Here is a 14,175-nt window from a genome sequence, read left to right on the forward strand (position 1 = left end):
ATCACTAATTAAGGTCAATCAATTTTTCAGTAACTTCCACTTGTTTTGCTACTAAAATTGCCTCATCCTAACAATAGAATCCTCTTCCAATTGTACCATGAGAGTTTTTGATATGAAGTTTTTGAAATCTTCCTTACATTTTTAGGATAATAAGTTGCTTCAGACCAATTCTGTACATTTTTTGCACCGTATCCAGATTTAATCATTTATTTGGGGTCCCTGATTTGTTTTAATGTAAAATGCTACATAAGAGGCTACACTCTGCTTGCCAAGGTCATCAGTGTTACTGGGCTTGTCATTGTTTTTAGGCTTTTTAGAATATGAGGCTTGGAAACATATGGATATAAAAGATAAAATATTTTATGTGTATAATATTTTTTATTGCCAAAGCCAAACTAACAAAATATTATCACCAATAAATGTACTATGGATATTGAAATAGTGATATTTAGTGGTGAGATTTTTTTTTCCTTTTGAACCAAGCACTTTTTTACCCACTCCTCCAAAGTCAATCTTTAAACCATTCATTTCCAACATGGGAAAAATTATATTTCTTTTTATTTATATGACAGTGTTATGATGACACATTTATAAAAATGTGAAAATGTTTTAAAAATTAAAATGTTGCAGTCAGCTTTTAATTATCAGAAAGCAGCTTCTTCTTTGGTATATCCTACCTTTGAGAATTATTGAGGAAACTTCTAAATGATTTATTTTATTGGCAAAACTTTCTGAAAATGACACAGACGCAAAAATAAACAAAATCTTTAAACAGAGTTAGCAACCAAGGAGTGTGCATGACAACCAAAGTCAGCGCAATCCCTGCTGACATGTCCTTTGTCCAAACATGAAGGGAATAATTAAGGTGCATATTGATTTCATTGCAAAAAGCAGAATACTATTTTGTGCATCAGACTGCAGCATAAGACTCAGGACCTGTAAAGACCATGCAGAACAACGGGGCCATCTGTAGGTGAATGTTTGATGACATTTTTGAAGCACCTGTGATGACATGGGTCATTCACCCAGACTCCAACTATCTCACACCCTCACTGGGGTTCAGCTGAGTAACTTTGAAGCAACCCAATGAAGAGCTATTATTGACATTTTCTAAAAATAAGACGTGAGAAAGGAAAGTTTCAACAAACGTCTTCCATTCATTTCAACTCAATAAACATTTTTGAAGGCTCACTAATGTGCACTGTCTTTGCTGCTCTATGCATCTCTCTCATCTATTAAATATTCATCCTGCTTCAGATTCCTGTCAGATCTATCCTTCATGCTGCTGGTACAAGAATGTTTTTCAGACATACTCCTGGTAGGGTCACTTCTCCACCTAAAATCCCCAGGATAAAATTCAATAACTTTAGCAAGATATAAAATGTCATTAATGATTTGTTCCCTCCATCTCCTCTCATCATATCTCCTACTTATCCCCATGCCCCTGACATGCAAAGCTATTTATATGTCTTCTGGTGTTATTCTCACCTGAGTCATTTGTGCAATGCTTACATTATAGCCTCTTCCTGAAATGGCCATTCTGTCTTAAATGGATTATATGCTAATTGGCTTTTTGATAACTCACACATTGCCTTCTACACAGAGTCTTCCATGATTTTTCAAGCATGCTTAAATATCTGTGGGTTCTTTCTATTAGAATGTGAGTGATTAAAAGGCAGGAGGCTGGCTCATAAGTCTCTTTGTATAACCACCCCCTACTTCTGCAACAGTACTAGGTAAAATAAAATGTAAAAAAAAAATTAATGTTTTATTTAATTACTCAACCAACCCTACAATATATCGAACAGCTGCCATTCCATTAGAGTCCTGGGTATCTCAAAGACTTACTCAACATCTCCGTTTCAAGGGGATGTGAAAGAGAACATTTCTTAGTAGAAAGCTTTGTAATTATTTGAAAAGCAAACAAAGAAAATGAAGCACAAAATGGATTACATGGAGTAGTTTTATACTTGTCAGAAAGAAGATTGATTTCTGAATCTTCAGAGTGGCAGTTCATTATTTTATTGATTTCTAGTATAAGTGAGATATCCAAATATAAAAGCAAATAACAAAGGGATTCCATAAACAGATAAATATTATATTTGCATTGACAGTCTTCATTGTCTCATTGCTTTTGAGGGTGCCAAGACATAATCCAGGCTGTCTTCCTACTCAAGCCACTGGAAAAGCACTAGACCTGGAGATGTAGGTGACTCCCAAAGTGAAATAGCTGAATAATAGCAGAAACTGAAAACATCCCTCGGTTTCTGAACTATTAATCCACTGTGCATTTTACTAGAGTAAGGGCTATCAAATTATAAATAATATATATCACAGTAAAACACCTTCATTAAATATTTTGTTTCACAATAAAAAAATTCATTATTGACCAGCATTTAATTTTAGATTCAAAATTCATAAAAATATTAGGTTATACTTTTCTTTTTTGGATAGATATTTAATACCTATTTTTAATTTTTTCAAATTGAATTATGTTTTAGACCTTGTATGAACAGCTTTATAGTTATTTACAAGAGGTAGCCTATTTGATGGTCCAGTTAAGAAAGCTGCGTTTATCTTACAGCACTGAGTAAGGTTAGTATGTTACAAACAAAATTAATGAGGGGAGAATGGAGCAACCAACTTTTTATATAAGAAAATAGGATTATTTGAAGAGAAGTAAAAAATCAAATACAAATAATCAAAAATGTCACAATAAAGAAGATTTGAGACAGAAGAAAATGGAAATGAGAGACATTGTGATGTTCAATACTGATTATAAATATTAAATAGAGAAGATACAGAAAATGATATTGATATATATACTATGGCCTGAATGTTTGTGCTCCCTCAAATTTCATATTAAGTGTAAATTAGGTCCTAAAACTCATATAGATATGGTATTAGGAGGTGAGGTCTTTGGGAGGTGAAAGAACCTCTTACGTAATTAGTGCACTTATAAAACAGGCCCAGGAAAGCTCCTTTGTTCCTTCCACCTCATGAGGACGCAGGGAGAAGGCATTATCTGTGAGAAAATGGGCCCTCACCAGATGCTGCACATGCCTGCGCCTTGATTTTGGATTTCCCAGCTCCCAGGACTGTGAGAAATACATTTCTGTCGTTTATAAGCCACCCAGTCACCCAGCTGATGTATTTTGTTACAGCAGCTTGACTAGGCTGCAACAATCTGGTAAAAACATAAGAAATTATTTTTATCTCTGAAAGAATTTTTTTTTTTTTTTGAGACGGAGTCTCACTCTTTCACCCAGGCTGGAGTGCAGTGGCGAGATCTCGGCTCTCTGCAAGCTCCGCCCACTGGGTTCACGCCATTCTTCTGCCTCAGCCTCCCGAGTAGCTGGGAATACAGGTGCCCGCCACTACCCCAGGCTAATTTTCTGAAGGGACAGACTTCCACAAGAGGCTCTCCGCTGATGATGCAGATTTTGTGGATGTCCCCCACACCTACATGCATTCCTTCAGCTTGAGCACTGGTATTTACATGCCCAGGGGCCACATTGACGTCTATCCCAGTGGGGGTGACTTTCAGACAGGCTGTAGACTCAATGATGTCCTGAGATCAATTGCATATGGAAGGGAGTTCCCTCTTTTCTGCTTTGTGTTTGACTCAGTTTATCCCATTTCCTTCTAAATCAGCCAGAGCCTTTAGTGCCGCAGGCACTATTTGTTCATTATTCTCATGTCTCACCACAGTGGCCCTCCAACACTGTGTTTAATGTATATCGTTGTCCTGCAAGACTAACTGACCTAGTGGTTCCTGCTCTGGTTTCTCATGCTTTAAGGTTGCAGTTGTTATTAGTTGTTTTCTTTCTTTCTTTCCTTTTTTTTTTTTTTTTTTTTGAGAGAGAGAGTTTTGCTCTTTTTGCCCAGGCTGGAGTGCAATGGTACAATCCTGGCTCACTGCAACCTCCACCTCCCTGGTTCAAATGATTCTCTTGCCTCAGCCTCCCAAGTAGCTGGGACTACAGGCACGTGCCACCATGCCCAGCTAATTTTGTATTTTTAGTAGAGATGGGGTTTCACCATGTTGGCCAGGCGGGTTTCAAACTCCTGAGCTCAGGTGATCTTCCCACCTCGGCCTCCCAAAGTGCTGAGTTTACAGGCATGAGCCACTGTGCCTGGCCGATTAATTTCTTTTTATGACAAAAGGAATACACACATTTGTTGAAAGAGAAATCAAGCATTATAGACTTGAATAAAGCAAAAGTGCACTCCCGCTCCCACCTCTACTTCCTCTCTTCAGATGTAGCCAGTATGAATGCTTTTGCGTGTATCCTTCTAGTCTTCTTTCTTTGCAAATTTATTTGCATTTGCATGCAAATTTTCCCCCAAATCACATTGTTCTGCAACTTTCTTTATTTTTATTTTTTTCAGCTTCATTTTTTTCTGTAATAACATATTATGGATACTCTTTTTCTTTTCTTTTCTTTTTTTAAAACACAGAATCTTTTTTTGTTGCTGTTGTCGTTGTTTTGTTTTTGTTTTTGTTTTGTTTTGAGATAGATTTTCACTCATTGCCCAGGCTGAAGTGCAATGGCACGACCTTGGCTAACTGCAACCTTTGCCTCCCAGGTTCAAGCAATTCTCTTGCCTCAGCCTCCCGAGTAGCTGGGATTACAGGCACCCACCACCACACCTGGCTAATCCCAAAGTGCTGGGATTACAGGCGTGAGTCACCGTGCCCGGCCACATCCTCTTTCTTTCTTGAGACAGGGTCTTGCTCTGTCACCCAAGCTGGAGAACAGTGGCACAATCATAGCTCACTGCAGCCTCAACCTCATGGACCCAAATGATCCTCCCACCTCAGCCTCCCAAGTAGCAGAGACCATAGGTGTGCACCATCATGTCTGGCTACATTTTTTATTTTTGTAGAGATGTGATCTCACTATGTTGCCCAGGCTGGTCTCAGACTCCTGAGCTTAAGCCATCTTCTCACCTGAGCCTCCCAAAGTGCTGGGATTACAGGTCTGAACCACCATGCCTGGCCTTGGTATTCTTAATAATATGTCTTGGAGATTGTTTCATATCATTATATTTAGAGCTACCTCAGTCTTTCAACAACTGCATATAATTTCATTGCATGAATGCATCATAATTTATCTGGCCCTTATAAGTGGACATTTAGGGTTTTAAAAAATCTTTTTCAGTTATGAACAGTGCTACAATGAATGCCTTCTCATATTTTTAAGATGAGTTTTACAGCCAACGTACTAGAAGATGGAAGGAAGCATGTTTCTCACCCATTCCATTTCAGACTTCATTTTTAGGGGAAATTGTGCTATTTGGAGAACCACATTTGGCTTAGAGGTTCAGGAGTACTTGGATCCTACCCTGGTGTAACTCTTCCCTCCCCTACGTCTGGGCCGATGAGAGATGGAGAAAAAAAGCAAGAACCCTCATTCTTAGAGGGGCTGAAAGCCAAAAGCCGTGCTCTCGGGAAGACACCCCTTCCCCTAAGACAGGGCTTCTCTTTGATGTTTTGGACTAGATAGACCTTTGTTCTGAGGGCTGTCGCATGCACTGGAGCATGTTTAGTAGCATCTCTGGTCTCGATCCACTAGATACCAGCAGCACCTTCTCCCTAGTTGTGACAGTGTCTCCTGGCTGAGATCTACTGCTCTAACCCAACGTGGACCTCAGAATCCTACAACCCACAGGCAGGCACAGGGCAGGAGCCTGAGGCACCAGAAGTGCTTGGCCCAGAATAGGAGTGGAAGTGAGATGACCAGGCTTAGCACAGCAGGATCAGCCTGTCCTGCCAAAGCAGGCTCATGGAGACAGGGGTACCCCTGAGGGCCCCAAGTGCAGAGCCTTTTCATGGTGGTGCCCCCCACCCCGCCCATTGGCAAACGTGGCCCCACGACACCCTGGAATCTATCCAAACATATAGTGACCTCTGCAGGAAGGATGGGTGGGAAGCCTGGGAAGATCTTGAGGCTGTATTCATGCATGTGCAGAGCGAACCAATGCACCCGCCGACCACAGGTGGCCTCCATCAGAATGGAGACAGTAGATGTGAACTTTGCTTCCACCTCAGGGTCTAAGGACAAAGCCGCTGGAGCTGGCATTTTTTCCCCCACACTTCTGGATCAGGCTGTATTTGAGTCCATGATCAGCCTGCATTTCTTTAATTAACTTGAACCAGAGGTGATAGATAATCTATACCCTTTTTCCTTGGATGGTTGGTCTTCACTTTTCCCCTGGTTGGCTCCTAGGAATTACGTAATTTTTGGTATTCATCTGATTTGTTGCTGCGGGACACCAAAAGGGAGGAACTTGGCACTCAGACATCAAGGTGAATGTCACAAACAGAGGCCAGTGGAGGGTGGAGGCTCCCAGGGGAGGCACGGGGTCCAGATCACAATGTCAGGCTTAGGCTTTCTGATAAAGCTCCTGGTTGTCTTGTGATGGGGGAGGGGAGAGCTGAAATCAGGATTGTGAGCTGTGACTGAAATATCTGCAGCAGCTCCAGGTAAGAGAGGCCCAAGACCTAGGATGGCAACAAAATCTCCCAAGATCTAGCCAGCCAAGCAAGCCTCTATTTTCTTCAGGTTCTTCCCAACCCATAAAGATCACAGCTATTGCCAGCCATAATCCCCGCCTATAATCGCAGCACTTTGGGAGGCCAAGGCCGGAGGATTCCTTGAGCCCGGGAGTTTGAGACCAACCTGGGTAACATGTGAGACCCCATTTCTACAATAAAAAATACAAAAATTAGCTGGGTGTGGTGGCATGCACGTATAGTCCCAGCTACTCAGGAGGCTGAGGTGGGAAGATTGCTTGAGCCCAGGAGGCAGAGGTTGCAGTGAGCTAGATCACACAACTGCACTCCAGCCTGGGTGGCAGAGTGAGACCCTCTCAAAAACAAAAACAAAAATAAAAACAAAGAAAAAAAACCCCACAGCACACAGCTTTTAAAGAGATGGAGTGACAAAGATCACACAACAAAGAGTTAACAAAAGAACTGGGTTGTAGGGCTGGGCAGCAATTGAAGCTGTTTTTCCTCCCAGATGATTGGACGCCTCACCTTTTAGGGATGAGGGGTCCTCAGGGGCAGGGTCTGGGTATGAGTAGGAGAGAAGCCTCCTTCAAAACCAACTTTCAGAGAGTTGGATGCTTTTTCTTTTTGAGATGGAGTTTTGCTCTGTTGCCCAGGCTGCAGTGCAATGGTGCGATCTAGGCTCACTGCAACCTCTGCCTGCTGGGTTCAAGTGATTCTCCTTCCTCAGCCTCCTGAGTAGCTGGGATTACAGACACACCACCACGCCTGGCTAATTTTTTATTTTTAGTAGAGATGGGGTTTCACCATGTTGGTCAGGCTGGTCTCGAACTCCTTACCTCAGATGATCTGCCCGCCTCGGCCTTCCAAAGTACTGGGATTACAGGCATGAGCCACAACGCCCGGCCAGAGTTGGATGCTTTTTGGAGAGGAATGAATTTGGATTAGGCATTCACATTTATTTATGCCCTTACATGTTAAAGAAGGTGAAACTGAGGCCAGGTGCAGTGGCTCACACCTGTAATCCCAGCACTTTGGGAGGCTGAGTCAGGTGGATCACTAGGCCAGGAGATCGAGACCATCCTGGCTAACATGGTGAAACCCCATCTTTACTAAAAATACAAAAAAAATTTAGCCTGGCGTGGTGGTGGGCACCTGTAGTCGCAGCTAATTGGGAGGCTGAGACAGGAGAATGGCGTGAACCCAGGAGGCAGAGCTTACAGTGAGCCGAGATCACGCCACTGCACTCCAGCCTGAGTGACAGAGCAAGACTGTCTCGAAAAAACCAAACAAAACAAAAAACTTAAGCAAATTCCATCTGAGGAAAAGCCCAGTTCTCAGTGATGAGGATTCTGATCTTGACTTTGATATCAACCAATTGGAACAGCAGAGCAAGGTGCAAAGCAAAGGACATGGAAAACCAAGAGAAAAGTCCATAGTAGATGAGAAATTCTTCCAACTCTCTGAAATGGAGGCCTGTTTAGAAAACAGAGAAAAAGAAGAGGAACGAAAAGATGATGATGAGGTGGCAGATACTGATTTTTCTGAAGATACTGATTCTGATGAAGATGAAGGGGGACTGTTTGGAAGTAAAAAACTTCAGGTAAAGTTTTGAGAGAGGAGAGAGCACTTTCCTCCTCCTCAAATTAGCTTTTGTTCTGTTTTTCTAGGAGAGATGTAATTGTAGTTAGAAGATTTGAAGCTAAGAAATGTTGTGCTCTATCTTATCAGTTATAAATGAATCTGTACTTCCATTCAGTTTGTGTTCCAGTTGTTCTTATAACAGTTTTATGGTAATGTTTTTAGTTGCCAATTTCACCTAATAACTATTTTTGGTTTGTAGTGTTATTAAGTTAGAAAGTAATGTAGACATACGGTATACACACACAAATATATGTGCATGTGTTAATGATGTATTTTTCTATTCCTAGTTAATAGTTTTAAAAACTTTTTATTTTTGTCAGATAAAAGTTCCAGAAATATGAAGTAGAAAGATTTTTTTGATCCAGTTGAAAGTGATGAAGATATAGCAAGTGATCACGATGATGATCTGGTTCAAACAAGATGATGAAATTGCTGAAGAAGCAGCAGAAGAACTAAGCATTTCTGAAATGTATTTTGAACCATCCTTTACATTGTTAGCTGGAATTGCCCAATCATGTATGGGTACTTGTGGTTTTCACATATGTTTGTTTTAAGAAGTTAGATTCTCTCCTATCAGATATTCTCAAGATAGCCAGAGGAAAGTCTGGATTTAAAGGGACATTAGAGATCATTTAATGAAGAAAAATATTACTGGCAGTAGCAATCAAACCTTTCTTACCAGGAACTTTGATTTGGTTTTGTGCCCAAAATATCCCGTTATTTTTGTGAGATAGGAGGTTTGTATTATAGATTGATGAATAATTTATTTTCTATATATTGGACACTTTTTGTTCTGTTTCTTACATAGCATGTCACTTAAATGATACCTTCTCTTCCTCCATACCTGAATGATTTTGGAAGTTCTGAGCATTTGGTGGCATTAGGCATATAAAAGAAGAACTTTATTAAGGGAAAATATGTTTCCTTTTGTTTTTCTAATGGAAAGCAGTATATTTTTTTTTGTAAGAGTTTTGGTAGTGCAGGGATGGAGATGATGACCTGGAAGAAAGTGAAGACAGTAAACAAGGTAAAGAAAGTTTGAAAAGAGTGACCTTTGCTTCACCGGATGATGAGGCAACTGAAGATGCAGGTGTTTTAAATGTAAAGAAAAATTCTGATGAAGATAAATCCTCTTTTCAAAAAAGACAGGAAAGGGTAGTTAGGAATTTGAGGAATTTTTAATATGCTTGACATGATTGTGGAACTCACAGACTACTAACAAATCTTCTCTATTTTTCTTTCTTTTTTTTTTTTTTTGAGATGCAGTCTTCCTCTATCACCCAGGCTGGAGTGCAATGGCACGATCTTGGCTCACTGCAGCCTCCGCCTCCTGATTTCAAGTGATTCTCCTTCAGCCTATTGAGTAGCTGAGATTAGAGGTGCATGCCACCATGCCTGGCTAATTTTTGTATTTTTAGAAGACAAGGGGTTTCACCGTGTTGGCCAGGCTGGTCTCGAACTCCTGACCTCAGGTGATCCTCCTGCCTTGGCCTCCCAAAGTGCTGAGGATACAGGTGTGAGCCACTGTGCCCCAGCCTTCCCTATTTTTCTTGTGGTAACTAGTAACCATCCTTTGAAAACAAATATGTTGGCCAGGTGTGGTGGCTTACACCTGTAATCCTAGCATTTTGGTAGTCTGAAGCAGGAGGATCGCTTGAGCTCAGGAGTTCAAGACCAGCCTGGGCAACATAGTGAGACCTTGTCTCTACAAAAAATACAAAAATTAGTGGGACACAGTGGTGTATGCCTGTAGTCCAGCTACTCAGGTAGCTGAGGCAGGAGGATCACTTCAGCCCAGGAGTTCAGTGCTGCAGTGAGCTATGATCACATCACTCTCTCCAGCCTGGGTGGTGGAGCAAGATCCTGTCTTCAAACAAAGAAACAGAAAACTGAAAATCTTGCTGCTACTCTCTAATGCAAAAGCACAGTATATAGAGTTGCCATATGGAAAGCATGTGATTTGGAAAAATCAGTGCCCGCATTACCCAGCCCATAGCTTTCAACTTGGGGCCTGTGTGTAAAATGATTGTTTCTTTTCTGTCTCCCTTATGTCTTTATATGCATAGCATATCTCTCCTGACAAAGCTGTCCTGAGAACCTCTTCTTGTAACTGTTTTGACTGCTCCGGAGGATGCCGCCTACGTCTTTAAGGTGCTCCACAGATTTTGATGAGTTCCAAATAGTCATAATTTTAATTAATACCATGAAAAAGATATCTTGCAAAGTATGTCATGATTTCAGACAAGTGAAATTTCATTTAATTTTAGTAGATGTAGTCCGGCTCCAATAATTGGGCTATATTATTTATCCAATCTTAAAATTTTATTATAATAAAAATGAGAATCGTGCCAGGCACAGTAGCTCACACTTGTAATTCCAGCACTTTGGGAGGCTGAGGAGGGAGGATTGCTTGAGCCCAGGAGTTCGAGACCAGCCTGGACAACATGGTGAAACCCCATCTCCACTAAAAATGTAAAAAATTAGCTGGGTGTGGTAGCGTGAGCCTATAGTCTCTGCCACTCGAGAGGCTGATAGGGGATGATCACTTGAGTCCAGGAGTTCAAGGCTGCACTGAGCTATGACTGGACTATGGCACTCCAGCCTGGGCAACAGAGCTGGAGAATAAGCAAATAAACGATACCAAGAATATCAAAAGAATTATTTTTAAAATCTGTGAATCTAAGTTAAATTCATCATTGTCAGATTGTCCCTGGAAGATAAATTCTAAAGGAGAAAAAGAAACATAAAGTATCAATGAGATAGTGTCCTCCCATCCTGCTCCTCCCACCCTCCCCCAGAAAAAAGAAAGAAAGGTTTGGTTTCGCTATGAAATTATATCAGAGCTTCAAGTTAAGTTTTCAGTAAATCACAAGTAATTTATTGCAATTTCCACATATAAAGAATAAAGTAGAACTTTCAAACTTTTTTCTTTTGAAACTGTTAGAGCATGAAAACCCAAACCTGACAAAGGTACCTGACAAACAGAGCATTAAAACACACACACTCTCTCATTCATGACTAGTGATGCAAACGTAGCACAGTGGGAAAATTATGCCACACAACCACATGAGCCTTATTCTCTTGAATCACTATTAGAAGATCTGGTATGATTCCTGCTGGCAAGATGTTAAGGAGAGAATACACGGTTCCATCCGTATGTGTTAGAAAGACCTTTGATAAAATTCAATATTTATTTCTAATTTTTTTTACTCCTAGTGGATTATAAATACATCTATCCAAAAGCTGCCATCATGCATGATGAGTGAAATTCTAAAAACATCCCTTTAAGATCAGGAATAAGACAAAATGTCCAGTATTACTGTTACCGCTGTTAATTAACATTAACAGTTAATAACCAAATAAGCCAGTGCAGCTACAAAAGATAAAGATAAGAGATTAGGAAAACTGCTGGGAGCAGTGGTTCTCACTTGTAATCCCAGCACTTTGGGAGTTCAGGAGCTCCCAGCACTTGAGCTCAGGAGTTTGAGACCAGCCTGGGCAACATAGTGAGACCTCATCTCTGTAAAAAAATACAAAATTATCTGGGTGTGTTACATGTGCCTGTGGTCCCAGCTACTTGGGAGTCTGAGGTGAGAGACTGCTTGAGCCTGGGAGGCAGATGTTGCAATGAGCTGAGATTGTGCAGCTGTACTCCAACCTGGGCAACAGAGTGAGACTCTGTCTCAAAAAAAAAAAAAAAAAAAAAAGATTAAGGATACTAAAATGAAAACATTAGTGTTTGGAGAGAAAACTGAATGGATAAACTGAATTGACATTAGGAAAATAAGAGCATTCTGTAAGATAGCTGAAAAAGCTGGTATTTATACACTGAAGTCATAATTGTCTTTTAGAAGTTAGAGATAATAAGAATTTGAGTTTAGAGTCAAAAGGGTCAACCTCCATCAAATACTAATATTCTAATCAAAGAATTACTTAGGCGGACGTGATGGCTCACACCTGTAATCCCAGCCCTTTGGGAGGCTGAGGCAGGCAGATCACAAGGTCAGGAGATCGAGACCATCCTGGCTAACACGGTGAAACCCCATCTCTACTAAAAATACTAAAAATTAGCCAGGCGTGGTGGCGGGTGCCTGTAGTCCCAGCTACTCAGGAGGCTGAGGCAGGAGAATGGCATGAACCCAGGAGATGGAGCTTGCAGTGAGCCGAGATCACGCCACTGCACTCCAGCCTGGGCGACAGAGTGAGAGACTGTACCTCAAAAACTAAAACAAAAACAAAAACAACAATTACTTAACTTTAGGATGCTCTAATAATCAGAATTGATAGTGGTTTGTGGAGAGATAAATCACTTGAATAGAAGAGAACCCAGAAATAAACCCAAATGCTTCTGGGGGAGTGTAGTATATTATAAACATGACATTTTAAACCAATGAGGAAAAGAAATCATTTGCAGCTCACCCCACCATAGGCAGCAGGAATAGGAAGTCATTGGCAGAATAAAAAGACAGTAAGAACAGAACAGAATTGTAGAACAGTACGTTTCTTGCTTCCCCATTTTTCAAAGTATTTTTTGCTTTTTCACAAATGTAAGTGTAATTTTGTTTTCTAAATGAATACTAATTCTTTTTTCTCTTTCTTAGATGAATGACAAAAATTACATCTTTAGAAAAAGAGTTGTTAGAAAAAAGCCTTGGCTGCGTGTGGGGGAAGTGACAACACAGAAGAGACCAGAGAAGAGCCTCCTGGAGGAGAGCTGTGCTTTGACCATGCTGTCCGGATGGGTGTGGTGCACTCTTCTGCAGAGTGTTCACTTCTCTGCTTTTTCTATGGTCCCATTTCATAGAAAGATTTGGGGTGACGTTTCTTTCCCTCAACTTTTTATTTTAGAAACTTGCAAACACAGAAAAGTTGATAAAATCATGCAGTGAACATATGTATGCTATTCAACTGGATTCACTAGTTAACGTTTTGTCATATTTGTTTTCTCTCTTCCATGTATGGAAGATTGTATATGTGCCCTTCTTCCCCCTGAATGATTTCAAAGTAAGTTGGCAGTATCAGAGCATTTCACTGTTAAGTACTTTTGCAGATATCATCTAAGAACCAGGACATTCTCCTATATAATCACAATGCCATTAATCCACCCAAAAATTTTAACTTCAATACACTAATGATATCTAATGTATGGATTATAATCAGCTTTCTGGCAGTAATCTGTTTAGAAGGCTTGCATCCTGTCACTGTCCACCGATTAAATTTTGAACTCTAACTTGAAACCCTGGTCATCTCATTGCCTTCTTTCTTATACCCATTAAATCCAAAGGAGCTCTCATTTTATTTCTACAGAAAAGAGAATGGAAAAGAGGGGAAGAGTCCCTAGTACCTTGGATAAAGTATGAGCACTTACTACCATATGTATTCTAGTTCTGTAGTTTTCAAACTTCAGGGAGCATCTCAAGACTTATTAAAGCACAGATAGCTGTCCTTCCCCACTTTCTGATTCAGGAGGTGTGGGGCTGGCCCAGGAATTTGCATGTCTAATGAGTTCCCACATGTTGCTGATGCTGAGGGTCTAAGGAATACAATGCGTGAACCCGTGGTTTAGTGGATATCCACCTAATGAATACATGTTGTATTTCCTTTTGCACCTGTGATTACAGAGGAAACACCTTTCAACTGGAAGATATCATTAAACAGAGGATAAGAGATCAGGTCAGTAAGAATTAAATTTAACTTAATTGAAATGTCACTCAAAAGTTTAGAAATAATATGACAGGCCAGACACAGTGGCTCATGCCTGTAATCCCAGCACTTTGAGATGCCAAGGCAGATGGATCACTTGAGGTCAGGAGTTCAAGACCAGCCTGTCCAAGATGGTAAAACTCCCTCTCTACTAAAAATACAAAAATTAGCTGGGCATGGTGGTGCATGCCTATAGTCCCAGGTGCTCAGGAGGCTGAGGCAGGGGAATCGCTTGAACTTGGGATATGGAGGTTGCAGTGAGCTGAGATGCGCCACTGCACTCCAACCTGGGCAACAGAGTGAGACTCCAT

The 14,175-nt window shown here is 40.7% G+C and overlaps 1 pseudogene; it reads left to right on the plus strand.

Moving 5' to 3' along the window:
* LOC129050023 (U3 small nucleolar ribonucleoprotein protein MPP10-like) overlaps nt 1-14,175 on the plus strand; it is a 75,479-nt pseudogene extending 61,304 nt beyond the window's left edge.

This window comes from Pongo abelii, chromosome 16 (genome assembly GCF_028885655.2).
Source record: "Pongo abelii isolate AG06213 chromosome 16, NHGRI_mPonAbe1-v2.0_pri, whole genome shotgun sequence".
In the NCBI taxonomy this organism is placed as follows: domain Eukaryota; kingdom Metazoa; phylum Chordata; class Mammalia; order Primates; family Hominidae; genus Pongo; species Pongo abelii.